The sequence below is a fragment of the Zalophus californianus genome, chromosome 5, assembly GCF_009762305.2.
Source record: "Zalophus californianus isolate mZalCal1 chromosome 5, mZalCal1.pri.v2, whole genome shotgun sequence".
Classification (NCBI taxonomy): domain Eukaryota; kingdom Metazoa; phylum Chordata; class Mammalia; order Carnivora; family Otariidae; genus Zalophus; species Zalophus californianus.
The window spans coordinates 88,841,426-88,858,919 of NC_045599.1; positions in this window are offsets into that span (position 1 = coordinate 88,841,426).

Here is a 17,494-nt window from a genome sequence, read left to right on the forward strand (position 1 = left end):
TCTAACACATTTAAACAAAAGAGAAAAAAAACAACCTGGAGGAAATAGACACCATGCTGGGAAAGAACATTTTATGCATGTGTTAAAACTCTTTAAACTGTACACCCAATGAGTGAATACTACTATGTAAACTTTAAAACTGAGTAAGATTTTTTAAGCTATCATTGATATTTAAATATATATCTTTAAAACAGTAATCGGATGCTATTTCTAAAAAGAAAGAACAAAGAAAGGGAAGAGGGATAGAAGGAAGGGCCAAGAGGGAGGGAAAAAAGGAAGAAGGAAGAAACAGTCAAAAGAAGAAAAAAACACTCTTGGGAATTTTTATTTTATTTTATTTTATTTATATTTGACACAGAAAGAAAGTGAGAGAGAGGGAAGAAGAGAGGGAGAGAGCAAGCCTAAGGTGGGGGGAGTGACAAAGGGAGAGGGAGAAGGCTCCCCATTGAGCAGAGAACCCTATGTGGGACTTGATCCCAGGACCCTGGGATCATGACCTGAGCCAAACACAGATGCTTAAACAACTGAGCCACCCAGGTTCCCCGAGGGAATTTAAAACCTGAAAGCATGGGGCGCCTCGGTGACTCAGTCCATAAAGTGTCTGACTCTTGGTTTTGGCTCAGGTCATGATCTCAGGGTTCTGAGATTGAGCCCTGCGTCTGGCTTTGTGCTCAGTGGGGAGTCTGCTGGAAATTCTCTCCCTCTCCCTCTCAAATAAATAAATCATTAATAAGTAAATAAAACCTGAAAGCATAAATGGAAAGATGCAATGTATATGTGTTAACTAAATTGAATTTAAATAAAATTATGTTTTAAAAAGAAAAATGCCATGTAAAAGTTGCAAGATAATTTGAGAAAATCTCCCAGAAAGTAGAGCAAAGAAAAGGGATGAGAAAAAAGATGAGAAAAGTTAGAGCAACTCTCCTCAAACATCCAAATGAGAAAATGGAAGGGAGGAAATAATCAACGATCACAACAAATAACAGTAATTGAAGGAATGTTGCCAGAACTGAATATCTTGGAAGCTTGGAAGGTTGGAAGGTTGGAAGAACCCTTCAAAAATCTACAGGCCCACAAGAGAGAAAGTTACTATGAAGTTTCAGAACACTGGGGACAAATGGAAAATTCTAAAACTTGAAGAGAAAGAGGGAAAAAAAAGTCACACACACAGAAAGATCAAGAGTCAGAATGGCTTTAAATTTATCAACAACCACAATGGAGATAAGAAGACGGGATAATTTCAAAATATTGAAAGAAAATAATTTCCATCCTAGAATTCTGTATCCAAGACAAACTATCCATCAAGTGGGAAGGTTGAATACAGATGTTTTTGGGCATGCAAGGTCTAAAAAATGGACCTCCCAAACACCTTTTCTTGAAAGGCTACTGAGAGATGTTCTTCACCAAAACAAAAGATAAAAACAAGAAAGAGGAAGAGATGGGTTAATAGAACCAAAAGATCTAACACAGAGGCAAGTGAAGGAAACCCCAGGAGAATGTTGAAGGAGAATCCCTGGGTGCCCACCTTCACTGAATCATCTTATAACCAGAAGACACATGCCAAGCTGAACCTGATCCTAATTTTCATCTGTACTTGGTTTGTATAGAAAAAGTTCCTGCTCTCCTCTCCATGCCCTGCTGTCTGCATCAGCTGGGGATGCTCAGTCCACTGCATAGAAATACCCCTCCTCCCATCGTATTGCTGCCAGATGTGCAGCACCTGTGAACTCTGTTAGCCCTGTGGGATATCCCAACTACGGTGAGACCATCCAGGCCTCACTCATGATCTTGCCCACTGACTTCCTTAGAGGGGCCCTTGAAAACTCTCAAGGACAGCGAAGGCCAAGGCTATGCCCCAGAACCTCTGCTCAGTTTATCTCCTGGAACTTCATTTGATAGTGACCATACTGCCTTTTCCTTGCACAAATGGGTTAAAGTTTGCTTCTGGGGTTTTCAAAACTACACAGTGCATTATTCAGGAGTACATTATTTGTAGTAAAACTACAAAGAAAAGCAAAGAAGACCAATACTAATTAATAAGTGAGGCTAGAGGTTATCTGGGAGGATGTGGGGGACATGGTGTGCCCCTAAGAACCTTACTTAAGGTTCGGGGACCAGCCTATTTCCTAACCTGATTGATCGGTATGTAGCTATCCACATTATTTCTCTTCCAACTGTAAATATTCATTTTACGTACTCTTCTCTATGTGTATGATACACTTCACAATAAAGTTGTTTGAATTTTTACATACACATATGCGATATTCCTTGCATACTATTTTGCCCAAAAGTTATAATTCCAAAAGAGGCACCTAGCAGATAGTAGTTGCTCAGTTTCCTTCGTAAAGAGGTATGCTAGTACAAACAAGTATACAAAACAGCGTTCTTAACTTTCAAATATAGGTGCCTGTCACTGTTGAGGGAGAGATTGGGGGCTCAAAAGGAATTAAGGCATAAGTCTTTGGTTGTTAATTTCCCTTCCCTGGTGAAATGGCAGCGAGAAACTGGGCCAAGGTAAATTCCACCACAACATCTCCACCTGTGTATGCATCACCAGACTAAAGAAGAAAAATTACATGATCATTTCAATAGGTACAGAAAAGGATCTGACAAAATCCAACATCCATTCATAATAAAAATTCTCAGCAAAATAGAGGGAAACCTTCTCAACTTGATAAAGGTTTTACAAAAAACCTACATCATTCTTAATGGTGAGAAACTCAAAGGTTTCGTACTAAGATCAGAAACAAGGCAAAGATAGGGTGCCTGGGTGGCTCAGTCGTTAAGCGTCTGCCTTCAGCTCAGGTCATGATCCCAGGGTCCTGGGATCGAGCCCTGCATCAGGCTCCCCACTCCATGGGAAGCCTGCTTCTCCCTCTCCCTCTCCCTCTCCCCCTGCTTGTGTTCCCTCTCTTGCTGTGTCTCTGTCAAATAAATAAAATCTTTAAAAAAAAAAAGAAACAAGGCAAAGATGTCCCCTCCCACCACTGCTTTTCAACATTGTACTAGAATCCTCACTAATGCAATAAGAAAAGGAAATTTTTTTTCTTTTCTTTTTTTTAAGGATTTTATATATTTATTTGACAGAGAGAGAGACAGCAAGAGAGGGAATACAAGCAGGGGGAGCAGAAGAGGGAGAAGCAGGCTCCCCACTGAGCAAGGAGCCTGATGCAGGGCTCGATCCGAGGATCCTGGGATCATGACCCAAGCCGAAGGCAGATGTTTAATGACCGAGCCACCCAGGCACCCCAAGAAAAGGAAATTAAAATATACAGACTGAAAAGGAAGAAATAAAACTTTGTTCAATCAAATGAACTTCGATAGTCTATGTAGAAAATCCAAAAGAATCAACAAAACAACTCTTGGAACTAATGAATGATTATAACAAGTCTGTGGGATAAAAGGTGGATATACAATAGTCAATCACTTTCCTACATACCAGCAGTGAAAACTGGAAATTGAAATTAAAAATATAGCATAATTTACATTAGTGTCCTCAAAAATGAAATACTTAGGTACAAATCTAACAAAATATATACAGGATTTTTTCAAGATTTTATTTTTAAGTAATCTCTACACCCAACATGGAGCTCAGACTTACAACCCCAAGATCAAGAGTTGAATGCTCTACTGACTGAGCCAGCCAGGTGCCCCAATATATACCAGATTTAGATAAAGATATATATAAAACTTTAATGAAAAAATCAAAGATCTTAAATAAATGGACAGATATTCCATATACATGGGTAAGAAGACTCAATATTGTCAAGATGTCTGTTCATCCCAACTTGATATATAGATTCAATATAATCCCAATCAAAATCCCAGCAAATTATTTGGTGGATATCAACAAACTGATTCTAAAGTTTCTATGGAAGGGCAAAAGGGCTGGCCAGAATAGCCAACACAATATCGAAGGAAAAGAACAAGGTTGGAGGATTAACCCCACCTAACTTTACAATAAAGCTACAGTCATCCAGACAGTGAGGTATTGCTGAAAGGATAGACAAATACATCAATAGGACAGAATAGAGAGCCCAGAAATAGACCCACATAAATATCATCAACTGCTCTTTGACAAAGGAGCAAAGACAAAACAATGGAGGAAAGATAGTCTTTTCAAAAATGGTGCTGGAACAACTGGAAATCCATAGACAAAAAAAAAAGAAAAAGAAAAAAAGGGAACCTAGCACAGGCCTTACACCCTTCACAAAATTAACTCAAAATGGATCACAGACCTAAATGTAAAATGCAAAGCTATAAAACTCCTTGAAGATAACATAGGAGAAAATCTAGATGACCTTGGATATGGCAATGACTTACTAAAGACAACACCAGAGTCATGATCTTTGAAATAAATCATTGATAATAATTTCATTTCCATTAAAATTTAAAACTTCTGCACTGCAAAAAAACACTGTCAAGAGAACGGAAAGACAGGGCACAGACTGGGAGAAAATATTTGTAAAAGACATAGTGATAAAGGACTGTTATCCTAAATATACAAAGAGGTGTGCCTGGGTGGCTCAATCGGTTAAGCGTCTGCCTTCAGCTCAGGTCATGATCCCAGGGTCCTGGGATGGAGCCCCACATCGGGCTCCCTGCTCAGCCGGGAAGCCTGCTTCTCCCTCTCCCACTCCTCCTGCTTGTGTTCCCTCTCTCACTGTGTCTCACTCTGTCAAATAAATAAATAAAATCTTTAAAAATAAATAAATAAAATGCTTTTATATATATATATATATATATATATATATATACACACACACACACACACACACAAAGAACTCTTAAAACTCAACGATAAGAAAACTAACAATCCAGGGACACCTGGGTGGCTCAGTCACTTAAGCTCCTGCCTTCAGCTCAGGTCATGATCCCAGGATCCTGGGATCAAGTCCCCAGGATCCTGGGATCAAGTCCCGCATTGGGCTCCTTGCTCAGTGGGGAGCCTGCTTCTCCCTCTGCCTGCCACTCCCCCTGCTTGTACTCTTTCTCTCTCTCTCTCTCTTTCTCTGATAAATAAATAAATAAATACTCTTTTAAAAATCTACTAAAAAAAAGAAAACTAATAATCAATTTAAAAATGGGGGCAAAAGACCTGAACAGACAACTCACCAAAGAAGATATACAAATGGCAAATAAACATATGGAAAAATGTTCCATATCATGTCGTCAGAGAAATGCAAATTAAAACGAGATACCACAACACAACATTCAGAATGGCCAAAATCCAGAACATGAAAACACCAAATGCTTGTGAAGATGTGGAGCAATAGTTCTCATTCATTGCTGGTGAAATGCAAAATGGTACAGCTACTTTGGAAGACTGTTTGGCAGTTTCTTACAGAACTAAGCATACTCTTACCATACAATCCAGCAATCATGCTCTTTGGTATTTACCCAAACAAGTCGAAAATTTATGTCCACACAAAAATAGGCACACTGATGTTTATAGTAGCTTGATTCAAAATTACAATACATGGAAGCAACCAAGATGTCCTTTACTAGGTAAATGAATCAAACTGTGGTACATCCAGACAATGGAATTCAGTGCTGAAAAGAAAAGAGCTCAAAGCCATAGGAAGACATGGAAGAACCTTAAATGCATATTGCTAAGTGAAAGAAGCCAATCTGAAAAAGCTACATATTGTATGATTCCAATTATATGAAACTCTGGAAAAGGCAAAATTATGGAGACAGTAAAAAGATCAGTGGTTGTCAGGGATTGGGAGGGAAGAAGGGATGAATAGGCAGAGCATGGAGGATATTAAGTGTAGTGAAACTGTTCTGTATAATACTATAATGATCGATACATATCATTCTACATTTATCAAAATCCATAGAATGTACAATACCAATAGTGAACCCTAGTGTAAACTATGGACTTTGGGCCATAATGATGTGTCAGCGTAAGTTCATTAATTAGAACAAATGTACCACCTTGTTGTAGGATGTTGAAAGTGGGTGAGACTATGCATGTGTGGGGGCAGAAGGTTTATAGTAACTCTGTGCACTTTACCCTCAATTTGCTGTGAACCTATCTCTAAAAATAAAGTTTTTTTTTTTAAAAGAAAAACATTGGGGCACCTGGGTGCCTCAGTTGGCTAAGCCTCCGACTCTTGATTTCAGCTCGTGATCTCAGGGTCATGGGATTGAGCCCCACTTCAGGCTCCAAGCTCAGTGCACAGTTTGCTTGGGATTCTCTTTCTCCCTCTGCTCCTCCCCTCTTTGTTTTTCTCTCTCTAAAATAAATAAATCTTTTTAAAAAATGGCTAAAATGGTAAATTTTATGTTTTATATATATGTGTATATATTACCACAATAAAAAAGTCCATTATTATTACTTCATTTAGTTAAAATTGTATACATATCATCTTTCATTTAAAACAAGTTATGGGAACAGTGGTAACTTACTTAACTCATAAAATCAATCAGGAAATTTAGAAAGTTTAATTCATGAGAAATTTAACCTTGGTCTTATACAAACCAAAATATTGTGCTAACATTATTTTTATATGGTAAACTACTTTTTAAAGACTCAATCATGCCAAAAAGCTGTTTTAGCTTGGAATTAAAGCTTTTTCTTATCTTGCAACAAAGGCTATTATGAACATAAGTTTTTGAGTGTCCACACACATATCAAAAACCACAATTGATAACTTTTTCTTTCTTTGTTTTAGATATCTTTTACTGTTTTGGGGGGATTAGATATTTCCTGTGTGCACATAACTAAGAATGTTCTGGGGGTTTTGATTTTTGCAGGTTTTTTTTTTTTAAATAGCTAATCTTTAGAATTTCCCAAAAGAGAGAACCGAGGAGAGAGGAACAAAAAGAGCGAGAAGCACCTGGCTTTAGACCAAAATGAAATTGTCTTTTTAAAAGCCTACTTACAGGGTGGCTCAGTCATTAAGCGTCTGCCTTCGGATCAGGTCATGATTCCAGGGTCCTATGACCGAGCCCTGCATTGGGCTCCCTGCTCGGCAGGAAGGCCGCTTCTCCCTCTCCCACTCCCCCTGCTTGTGTTCCCTCTCTTGCTGTCTCTCTCTCTCTCTCTCTCTCTCTGTCAAATAAATAAATAAATAAAATCTTAAAAAAAAAAAACCTACTTACATTTCTTCTACAAGGGGAGAGAAGAAAGTTCAGATGTAGAGAAACAAAAGAAACCTTGGGGCATCTGAGTGGCTCAGTCGGTTAAGTGTCCAACTCTTGGTTTCAGCTCAGGTCATGGTCTCAGGGTCCTGGTCTCAGGATGGTGGGATCAAGCCCCGTATTGGGCTCCATGTTCGATGTGGAATCTGCTTGAGATTCACCCCCTCCCTCTCTGCCCCTGTTCACACACACACACACTCTCTCTCTCTCTCTCAAAATAAATAAATAAAAATTCTTTTTAAAAAGAAACCACATTACATCTGGTTTAGACAGTAACTTGGGCTTGACTATTTTCTCAAGCCATACAATTAAAAAGCCAGCCCTTATTAATCTCCAAGGTATGGAAATGAAGGAGTGGTGTGCTTCCTGCATTAAATAAAACTATCTTTTTGATATACAAGAGGATCTTTTCATGAGGGTTTCTTTGCTTTTTGTCCTAAGATATGAACAATCTTTGTTCTAAATCTTTTGTCCTAAATGAACAATCTTTTCAATGTCAAAATCTCCCCAAGTGGCCACTGCAATTCCAACTGTCACTGGTGAAATTGTACCACTTAGAGAACTAAGGGTACAAGTTGGTGGTGTTAGAGTGAGAAAACATGCAGGAAAGGAGTGTTTGACCTGGAATAGGCATAGTTTTAAATGAGAAAGAAGCTATTGAACTGAGTAGTCTAAAAGGATGGTGCATGTGTAACTCTATTTTTCTGGAGCTTGGCCAAAGACCTATCAGTTATCACCTACCAGGGCCAGACCCAACCTCCTAAATCCAGGCAGACTAAACTGAACAAAATAGTTCTCAGTGACATAAGGACAAAGATCAAAGAAGAAATCCTTACAAGGTTTTAAAATGATGACCTAAGGGACACCTGGGTGGCTCAGTCGGTTAAGCATCTGCCTTTGGCTTGGGTCATGATCCCAGGGTCCTGGGATCGAGCCCCGCAGCGCATCAGGCTCCTTGCTCATCAGGGAGCCTGCTTCTCCCTCTGCCTGCAGCTCCCCCTGCTTGTGCTCTCTCTCGTGCTCTCTCTCTCGCTTGCTCTCACAAATAAAATCTTTAAAAAAAAATGATGACCTAAGACACAGCATGTCCAGAGGACCATAGGGCCAGCTGGAAAACAGACTTATCTGGCTTATGCCCATCCCTACCTATGGAATTTTCATCTTCAAGTGGCGCCTGGGTGGCTCAGTCGTTAAGTGTCTGCCTTCGGCTCAGGTCATGACCCCAGGGTCCTGGGATGGAGCCCCACATCGGGCTCCCTGCTCAGCAGGAAGCCTTCTTCTCCCTCTCCCACTCCCCCTGCTTGTGTTCCCTCTCTCGCTGTGTCTTCTCTGTCAAACAAATAAATAAAATCTTAAAAAAATTTTTTTTCATCTTCAAGAAATAACAGGTGCTGGTGAGGATGTGGAGAAAAGGGAACCCTTGCACAGTGTTGGTGGGAAGGCAAGTTAGTGCAGCCACTATGGAAAACAGCATGGATGTTCCTCAAAAAATTAAAAATAGAACTACCATGTGATCCAGAAATTCTACTACTGGACATTTACCTGAAAAAAATGAAATCATTATCTCAAAAAGATATCTGCACCCCCATGTTCGCTGCAGCATTATTTACAACAGCCAAGACACGGAAACAACCTAAGTGTCCATCAATGGATGAATAAATAAAGAAGATGTGGTATATTCATACAATGGAATATTATTCAGCCGTAAGAAAGAATGAAATACTGCTATTTGTGACAACATCAATGGACCTAGAAGGCATTATGGCATTACACTAAGTAAAATAAATCAATGATTTGTATGCCATATGATCTCAGTCATATGTGGAATTTAAGAAACAAAATAGGATCATAGGGGAAGGGAGGGAAAAATAAAACAAGATGAAATCAGAGAGGGAGAAAAACCGTAAGAGACGTTTAATCATAGGAAACAAACTGAGGGTTGCTGGAGGGTAGGAGGGTGGGGGGATGGGGTAACTGGGTGATGAACATTAAGGAGGGCGTGTGATGTAATGAGCACTGAGTATTATATAAGACTGATGGATCACTGACCTCTACTTCTGAAACTAAGAATACATTATACGTTAATTAGTTGAACTTAAATAAAAAAATAAACAGAAATAAATGTGGTAACATATAGAATGGCAGAAATGAAATAACTCAAGTTCGGTTGGTCTTTAAAATCATTAGGCTATCAAAAAAAAATCATTAGGCTATCATCGTTTATTTGGAATGTTCTGTTTAAATCCAAGAATATATACTACCACAGGGACTGAAAACACGGACTGCTCTTGAATGTAGCTCCAACAATTCCAAAATGTTAAAGTGTTCCTTTTGCAAAGAAGGCTCGTGGGCTTGTGCTTGGAGGGGGGTAGGCAAGGCAGGGTAACTGTGATTGTGATGTGTGTAACCGGGAGTTCTCTCAGTTAACTTCCGTGTAGAACACAGCGTTTATATTTATTAGAAGATAAGTAATACAAACATGCTGATTTGAAACACATTCGTGTATCATTAAAACTCGTCAAGAACCACAGCAATTGTTTAGAACTTAGATCTGCAGAAGATATTTTCTCGGAGTGGGGGTAGTACCTTATGTAACATCATTTAGAGTTGCCAGTATGGCGATGATAAAAGGCAGACCAACTTACAACTGGTGTTACTGTTTTTAAGTTATTTATAGACACACCCTTTATTACCTAGATTCTGGGCGGAGGCTTCCATTACCCATCCTTGGTCAGCCGCCACATTCCTTGCAGAAGGAACAGCATGTGCGAAGGCCCCAGGATGGGAGCATGAAAAGCAAGGGGCCAAGTGGCTGGGACAATGCCAGCAAGGGGGAGAGGAGGGGCTCAGAAGTAGGAGAGGATGAGGGAAGGCCTTATAGACCACACTGAGGATTTCACCTTTCACTCTGGGTGATGTGCAGAGGTCTAGCTGAGGACTGACATGTCCTGGATGGATCTGAGGAGCTGGGAGACCAGAGGACTCACCCATGGGAGATAAGGGTATCACCCATATAACGGAGGCCCAGAGAACAGGCAGTGGTTGCCAGATGAGGCAATGAGAAAATGCCTCTTCCACAACCCAGGCTCTGTGAAAAGCTATCTTGGATGCAGAAATCCTCAGCCCTGGAGGACGAGGCTAGAAGCACAGGGCATTTCTACCACAGGGTGCTCTCCAAGAAAAGATTTCTGAAGGGAGGTTGTCACCCTTGTAACTAACTACAAAGACTTATCTACAGAGAAGAATGTAGCCAGCTTAGTTTCCTGTCATCTCTTCTAGGGATGTCCCACCTCTGGGCTAGGAAATGAGGGTGGGCTTTGGAATGGAGGAAAAGAAAATGCGCCAAATTCAAGGCCACCAGTGTGGTCCAGCCCAATATCAGAGTCTCTAGAGGCTCTAAAGGAGTAGAACTGCTTTTCTCCTCAAGAAGATGGCCAGGGTGAGCCAGATCCTGGACCTTCCCACTGCTTTCTCCCTCACATAGCCACTGATGGTACAGAAGTGGTAACAGTCTGAGCGATGGTGGCAGAGCCCCAGCTTCCTAAGGGCACTCCAGTCACACCAGAACAGACTTCCTCCCCGCTGGTGGATTCTGGCCACACAGTGGCGCTCTGGCAGCAACAGCCGCCAGAGAAATCACGGTGCTTCTGGAGATTCCTCAAGCTTTCCAGAGTCTTATCCTGCAAACACCTGTAGCCAAGACCGGCCAGGGCAACTGAGCTGTGGACCCACTGTGGGAAGGAAGACATTCTTGGGATGGTGACTAGGGCCCCAAGCCAATTAAGAGGAACATTAAAAGACATGCAACTTTTTTTTTTTTTTATGGGGAGGAATCTAAGCTGTACCTATAACCATGACATCATCCATTTAGTAGATCAGCATAATGCCCTATAGGTCAAGGTTGTTGTGCCCTAAGTTGCTGCCCAGAGACAGGATATATCCTATGACAGCATGAGGTCAGATGTGAACTCTAGCCCCTAAAGTTCATTCATTCATTGTTGCTCACAGGCTTTCAAGGCTTACTTGCTACAATGATGTGCCTCTTTCTTCTGGCCCTGAAGATGCCCCTTCCTTCTTCTCAAGCTGAACAATGTTTCTACATTTCGTATATTTTGTGTTTGGAGTGGGGGACCTCCACTCTTCTCCATCTTGGTAATCCAAGGATGCATGAGACAGCAACCCTAGAGTGGCCAGCCTCCAAGATGACCCCGAATGATTCTTCCTTACTTGTTTCTTTTTTTAAGGATTTTATTTATTTATTTGACAGAGAGAGACACAGTGAGAGGGAACACAAGCAGGGGGGAGTGGGAGAGGGAGAAGCAGGCCCCCTGCGGAGCAGGGAGCCTGACGCAGGGCTCGATCCCAGGACCCTGGGATCATGACCTGAGCCAAAGGCAGACGCTTAACAACTGAGTCACCCAGGTGCCCCAAGATTCTTCCTTACTTGTATTCATAGTCCTTCATAGTCCCTTGTCACACTGAACAGCGTTGACCTGTGTAACCAATAGGATGCTGCAGAAATGAGAACACGTGATTTCCACACCTGGGTCATAAAGGCATTACACTTCTGCCTTGCTCTCACTTGGATCACTTACTTGAGGGAAGTCAGTCACCAAGTCAGGAGGACCTCCAGCAGCCCTGTGGAGAGGCCCACATGGTGAGGAACTGCCTCCTGCCAAGAGCCAGATGAGTGAGCCACCTTGGGAGATCCTCCAGCCCCATCAAAGCCTTCAGATGATGCGGTCCTGAGTGACATCTTGACTGCACCCCATGCTAGACCCTGGGCCAGAACACCCAGCTGAGCTGCTCCAAATTCCTGACCCACAGAGAAATGATGTGAGATAATGTCTATTTTTGTTTTAAGCCACAAAGCTTTGGTATAATTTGTTACTAAAACAAATTATCTACTCCAGAGAAGCCACCTTTTTACAGACCAACTTTTAACTGGTGGTGTTGTTTTTAAATTCTCTGCAGACACATCCCTTATTGCCTGCATCCTGGGCAGAAGCTTCCATCACATACCCACTGTGTGGCTAGATGGAAGCCGCCCTACATTAACTACTCTTCAAGAAGCCAATGTCATGGGCATTGCGGATGTGAGCAGTGTAGGATCCCCACTCCCCACATACTTGGATCCCTAGGTGTGGGCTCCAAGCCCACTGGAGTTCATCCCTTGGAGACTACTAGTCCTCTCATCTGCTGGCCCCACATTAAACTAAGAAATAACAGTGGGACTAGAGGGTGTGAGAGTGGGCTGCTACCTGAAGACGCCCCATCCACACTCTGCCCTAATCTGAATGATTCCCTACCAGTACTATATATTCTCAAGAATGCGCATGAGACCCTTCCACATTTCCAATGATGGAGAATTCTTCCTATGACTTCAGTTTGACTATTTCAGTAAGAAACCGGGAAGAGCCTAAGTCAAAAGCACAGACATGGGATGCCACTTTGGAAACGGAAATTACTAAAACCCTGAGTTATGGGGCGCTTGGGTGGCTCCGTCGGTTAAGTGTCTGCCTTCAGCTCAGGTTAGGATCCCAGAGTCTGGGATCGAGCCCACATCGGGATCCCTGTTCAGCGGGGAGCCTGCTTCTCCCTCTCCCTCTGCCTGCCGCTCTGCCTACTTGTGCTCTTTCTCTCTAATAAATAAATAAAATCTTTAAAAATAAAATAAAATAAAACCCTGAGTTACAACACTATCATACTATTAGAAAATTACAGGGCAGTGGATGGCAGGGGGATGGAGGGGCAAACTCAGAGTCATAGTGCACTGCAGTGAAGCTTTTATTGGCCAACAGAATAGTGATGACCTCATTGTTGTGATGACCTCATTGTTGCTTCCATAATAAATCACTGTATTAGCTGAATTCTGACAGGGCAGGCTGTATTAGTTATCACAGTATTTCAAGATGCCGTGGACTTTAACTCTCTCTTGGCCAAGGCCTTGTTAGGACCCCTTTGTTTACAAACACCCTACAGTATGTGCCAAGCTGAAGGGCAGCAGAATATGCCACCCCCAAAATATGCCTCTTGACAGAGGATTATTGAGCTAAAGTCACTTGAAAAACAGCAGATACAAGAAAGGAACTTCCACCTCCCCTTTACTTCCTGAAATCAGGAGATAAACATCCCATGTGAAAGATGGTCTCTCTATACCAGGAAGAGAGAAATGTTATCACCAGAAACAAAGAGTGGAGGCCAAGAGAAATCTGTACAAATAGATTTTGTTAAAATAATTCTTATCTTTAGTCTCCCCATATATTTTAGTTATTTTTCCACAACTGACTCTCTTTGTTCAACCTTGTATATAAACACTTAAGCCTGGTCACTTCTCTGGGTCTCCATTTTCCTGTGGGTGCTCCCATGCACACGTAAAAATCTCCATGCTTTTCTCCTATTAATCTGTGCTATGTCAATTTAGTTCTCTAGCCCAGCTGGAGACCCTAAGAGGATGGAGGTGAAGTTTTGCACTCCTACAGTGCTATGGTCTCTGTATATCAAAATCCCATGGGACCCTGCTTTTATCCCCATTCTCTACATGGTAAGACTGAGACCCAGAGACATTAAGGGCTTTCCTGAGGTCAAATAGCCAGTAAGTGGCAAAATCTAAGTCCGTCTGAGTCCCATGACTTTCCGCTACAATGTGCAGAGGAGTGAGTCAGATACATTCGAAGAAGAGACCGTTAGACTGGCCCTCCAATGATCAGTACAAGTTTATCAGACCCAGGAGGAGTAAAGGAGAGAATACAGTGCTGAGCACCTCAAGGTTGTAAGATGGGGTTGAAACCCAGGTCTCAAGGGAAACGGGTGAGGGAAGAGGCTGCTGTAGGCAAAAGCCAGCTCACAAAGGTCCCTAAATACCAGGCCTGGGGTCTTGGAACTTACTCAGGGGTGGGGGAGTCCTGGGTTGTTCTCAGCTGGGGAGATATCTCAGTGTTTGAGATATACTCAGAGATATCTCACTGAGTCAGACTCAGTGTTTGAAATCTGGGGACAGCATGGAGGCTGAATTGGAACAGCAGTTCCCAGCATGGGTGTGGATCAGAATCATCCAGGCTGCTCATAAAACACACCTGGAACCCACACTCCAAGTGCGTGATTCAGCCAGGCTGGAGAGAGGCCCAGGGATCTGCATTTCAACATTTTACGAGGGATTCTGGTGTGAGTCATCACTGGAAGAAACACCAGTAATCCAGAGGGAGAGGAGCAGCAAGGAAACTAATTATGAGGTTGTCGCCAGAGACAAATGATGAGTCCTGAACTCCAACAGTGGTAAGGAAAATGGAAACAGCCTCACTGCTCTGGCAGGATAATGTTTTTATAATGTTACCCTTTGTTTTTCCTTTTTCTGGTAATTCATCCCCCAGCCCCTTTCAAATAGCTAGTCCATTATGTGCTCATTGCCCCTTGGGAGTGGGATGTGACAGGACAGAAAACAAGTCTTTCTGGTATGATGTATTGGGCTTGTTTCCATTAATACAGGAGTTGGGGGTCGGGGGCAGTTATAGATGAATCATAATTGGCCACGAGCTGATAACTGTGGAAGCTGGATGATGGCTGCAAGGGATTCGTTATAGAATTGTTTACATTTGTCTGTGTTTCTAAGTTTTACTTAAAAAATTTTAAGTACCGCTAGATTTGGGTTCAAAAAGGACTTAGGGACAAGGAGAGACATCTCAGACGTAGCTGAAAAGTTTCAAGAACCTACATGAGCTAACGGAGATAGGGAGGCTCTGCCAGCAGGATACTTCTGCACCTGGGAGAGAGAAAAACTCCTCTGATTTGTGTATTTGGGAAGCATACAGTGCTCTGCTCAGTTCTGCTCTTCTTCCTCTTCAGATCTGCCATATCCACTGCCCCACCAGGGGCTCTGGAGGGAGGCCCACCCAGTTGAGCACTGCCATGACTGGGGACAGGGGGTGTCTACCGAGCTCAGGGTTCAGTTGCCCACACTGGGTGAATGCTCCACCCTGGCCTTTGTCAGCAATAAAGCAATGTCCTGGCCTTCACCTGCCTCTCCTTTGCTTCATTTTCCAGTATGTTTAGAACCCTCGTCAGTAAGACAGTGCCAACTATTGGGAGTCCTCCAGAGACCCCAAAACAAGGGCTTCCAAGGTCTGGAGAAAAGGGAGCGTAGAAGAGGAGGACGGAGGGGAGTGATGAAAGTTCACAGAGGCTGAAGTACAGGGCAGAAAACCCAGGAGCAGAGAGGGAAGCAGCAACCCCCATCATGGAGATGGCTCTGAGGTGCATCCAGCCAAAAAAAAGACCTTAGCTAAGCTCAGCAAGATTCCCACAGGCAATAGTGGCACGCAGCAGGAAGAGAGCTGGGGTCTCTAGCAGACGTGTGAGAACAGCCATGTCTCAACAGCAACCAGTGGGACCACTGACATCTCCACAAATATCTGTGTAGACAGATGACATTGAGAACTAGATCCCCCAACACACACACACACACACACACACACACACACACACACACACACTCACACCCGAGTACTAGATGAGGCTCCAGAGGCTTAAACATAAGCCCCAGGGAAGGGGTAAAACCCTCCATTAGCTGAGATGAAGTTTCTGCCACCCCAGCAAAATGGGAGTTCAAAATAGAAATTAAGTTGAGTTATTAAAAAACTTTAATTATATTTCTTGCACAGATGAATTTATGAAGAGAGATTCCTCCTTGCTAGGATAGATATTTTGGAAGCAGAATCAACAAGACTTGGAGGTCAGATGGATGGTAGGGTGGTGAGGAGGAGGAAGTCTCTCTTCCTTTTGAGAGATTTGTTTCCCAAACACCCCAGGCTAATTCAGGTTCTTCAATAGTGTCTGCAAAGTTTTGCCTCCTTCCCCTGATGGTCTTCTCCCAGGGCCCTGTAACATAGGTTCAATCGTTCTTGCCTACTCAATTAATGATTAGGAACAATAACCAACTGCTCTAATAAAGCCACCTACTTAACTAGCCATTTTCTATTTACTACCTAGAAAAAGTATCTGTTAGAATTGCACCATGCAGACTCTACTATAGTCACTCTAACAATGAGGCCTGTAGGGCCTGGAAAAGGTCACAGCAATGTACTTCCCCTCCCAGAGCACCTCTTCTGGGACCTGGGACCTCCCTATTTCATTCTTCCCCTGTGCCAAGGCTCCACCACCCTCACGGAAGGTCCAAATCTCAACCTGGGATTCAAGACCTTTTCATGCTGGATCTCTCATCCTCTCCCACTTTATTCCTTCTCCTCTAAACCCTCTCCCCCTCTCAGGGGAAGTGGGGTGAGTCATTCCCAGGCCCTCCTGCCCGAAGGTGCAAGTCCATTCTCAAGTTTAGAGGGAGGTAGATTGAGGGAGAAGGAAGGAGACCCTCCCTCAAAAAGGTTACCTCCCTCAAAAAGTGTTAAGAAAGTCCTTAGTTAGGGGGTGCCTGGGTGGCTCAGTCAGTTAAGTGCCTGCCTTCAGCTCAGGTCATGATCTCAGGGTCCTGGGATGGAGTCGCAAGTTAGGCTCCCTGCTCAGCAGGAAGTCTGCTTCTCCCTCTTCTTCTGCCTCTCCCCCCACCCTGGCTTGTGTTCTTACTCACACTCTCTCTCTCTCAAATAAATAAATAATCTTTAAAATAAAAAAATTAAAAAAAAAAAGTCCTTAATTAGGCTGAGGCCCAACTCCAAGACTCAAGGGGAGGAAGGGGCCCATCAGGATGATGTCATCAGTGTCACAGTAGATTAGCCTGGTAGCCAATGGAATGGTGATTTGGTCAAAACTTCCTATAAAATAAGTGTGTTCAGAGAGTGACATACCCCTGAAGCAAGACAGTAAAGGCTTACTACTGCCCCTGCCAGAGGAACACAAACTATTCCTAAAATTTGGTATAGAAGGAAAAGCATTTACTAGAACTATAGTTGTCTATTAGAGGCCAACAACTGCACCCATATGCTCCAAAAATGACCACTCTGAAAAAGTGCTCACATCTGGGGTCCTTACCAGAATAAGTCTGCCATAATGCTCTGTCATTCTCCAGGACCATCTATCTTCTCCATCAATAAAGAGAATGTGGCATACACACACACACATATATATACATACATATATGTGAAAGAAATATATATAAAATACATTAGTATAAGAATATGTATTATAGGGATGCCTGGGTGGCTCAGTTGGTTGGGCAGCTGCCTTCGGCTCAGGTCATGATCCCGGGGTCCTGGGTTCAAGTCCCACATCGGGCTCCCTGCTCAGCGGAGAGCCTGCTTCTCCCTCTGCCTGCTGCTCCTCCTGCTTGTGCTCTCTCTCTGACAAATAAATAAATAAAAGCTTTTAAAAAAAAAGAATATATGTTATATACAAAGCA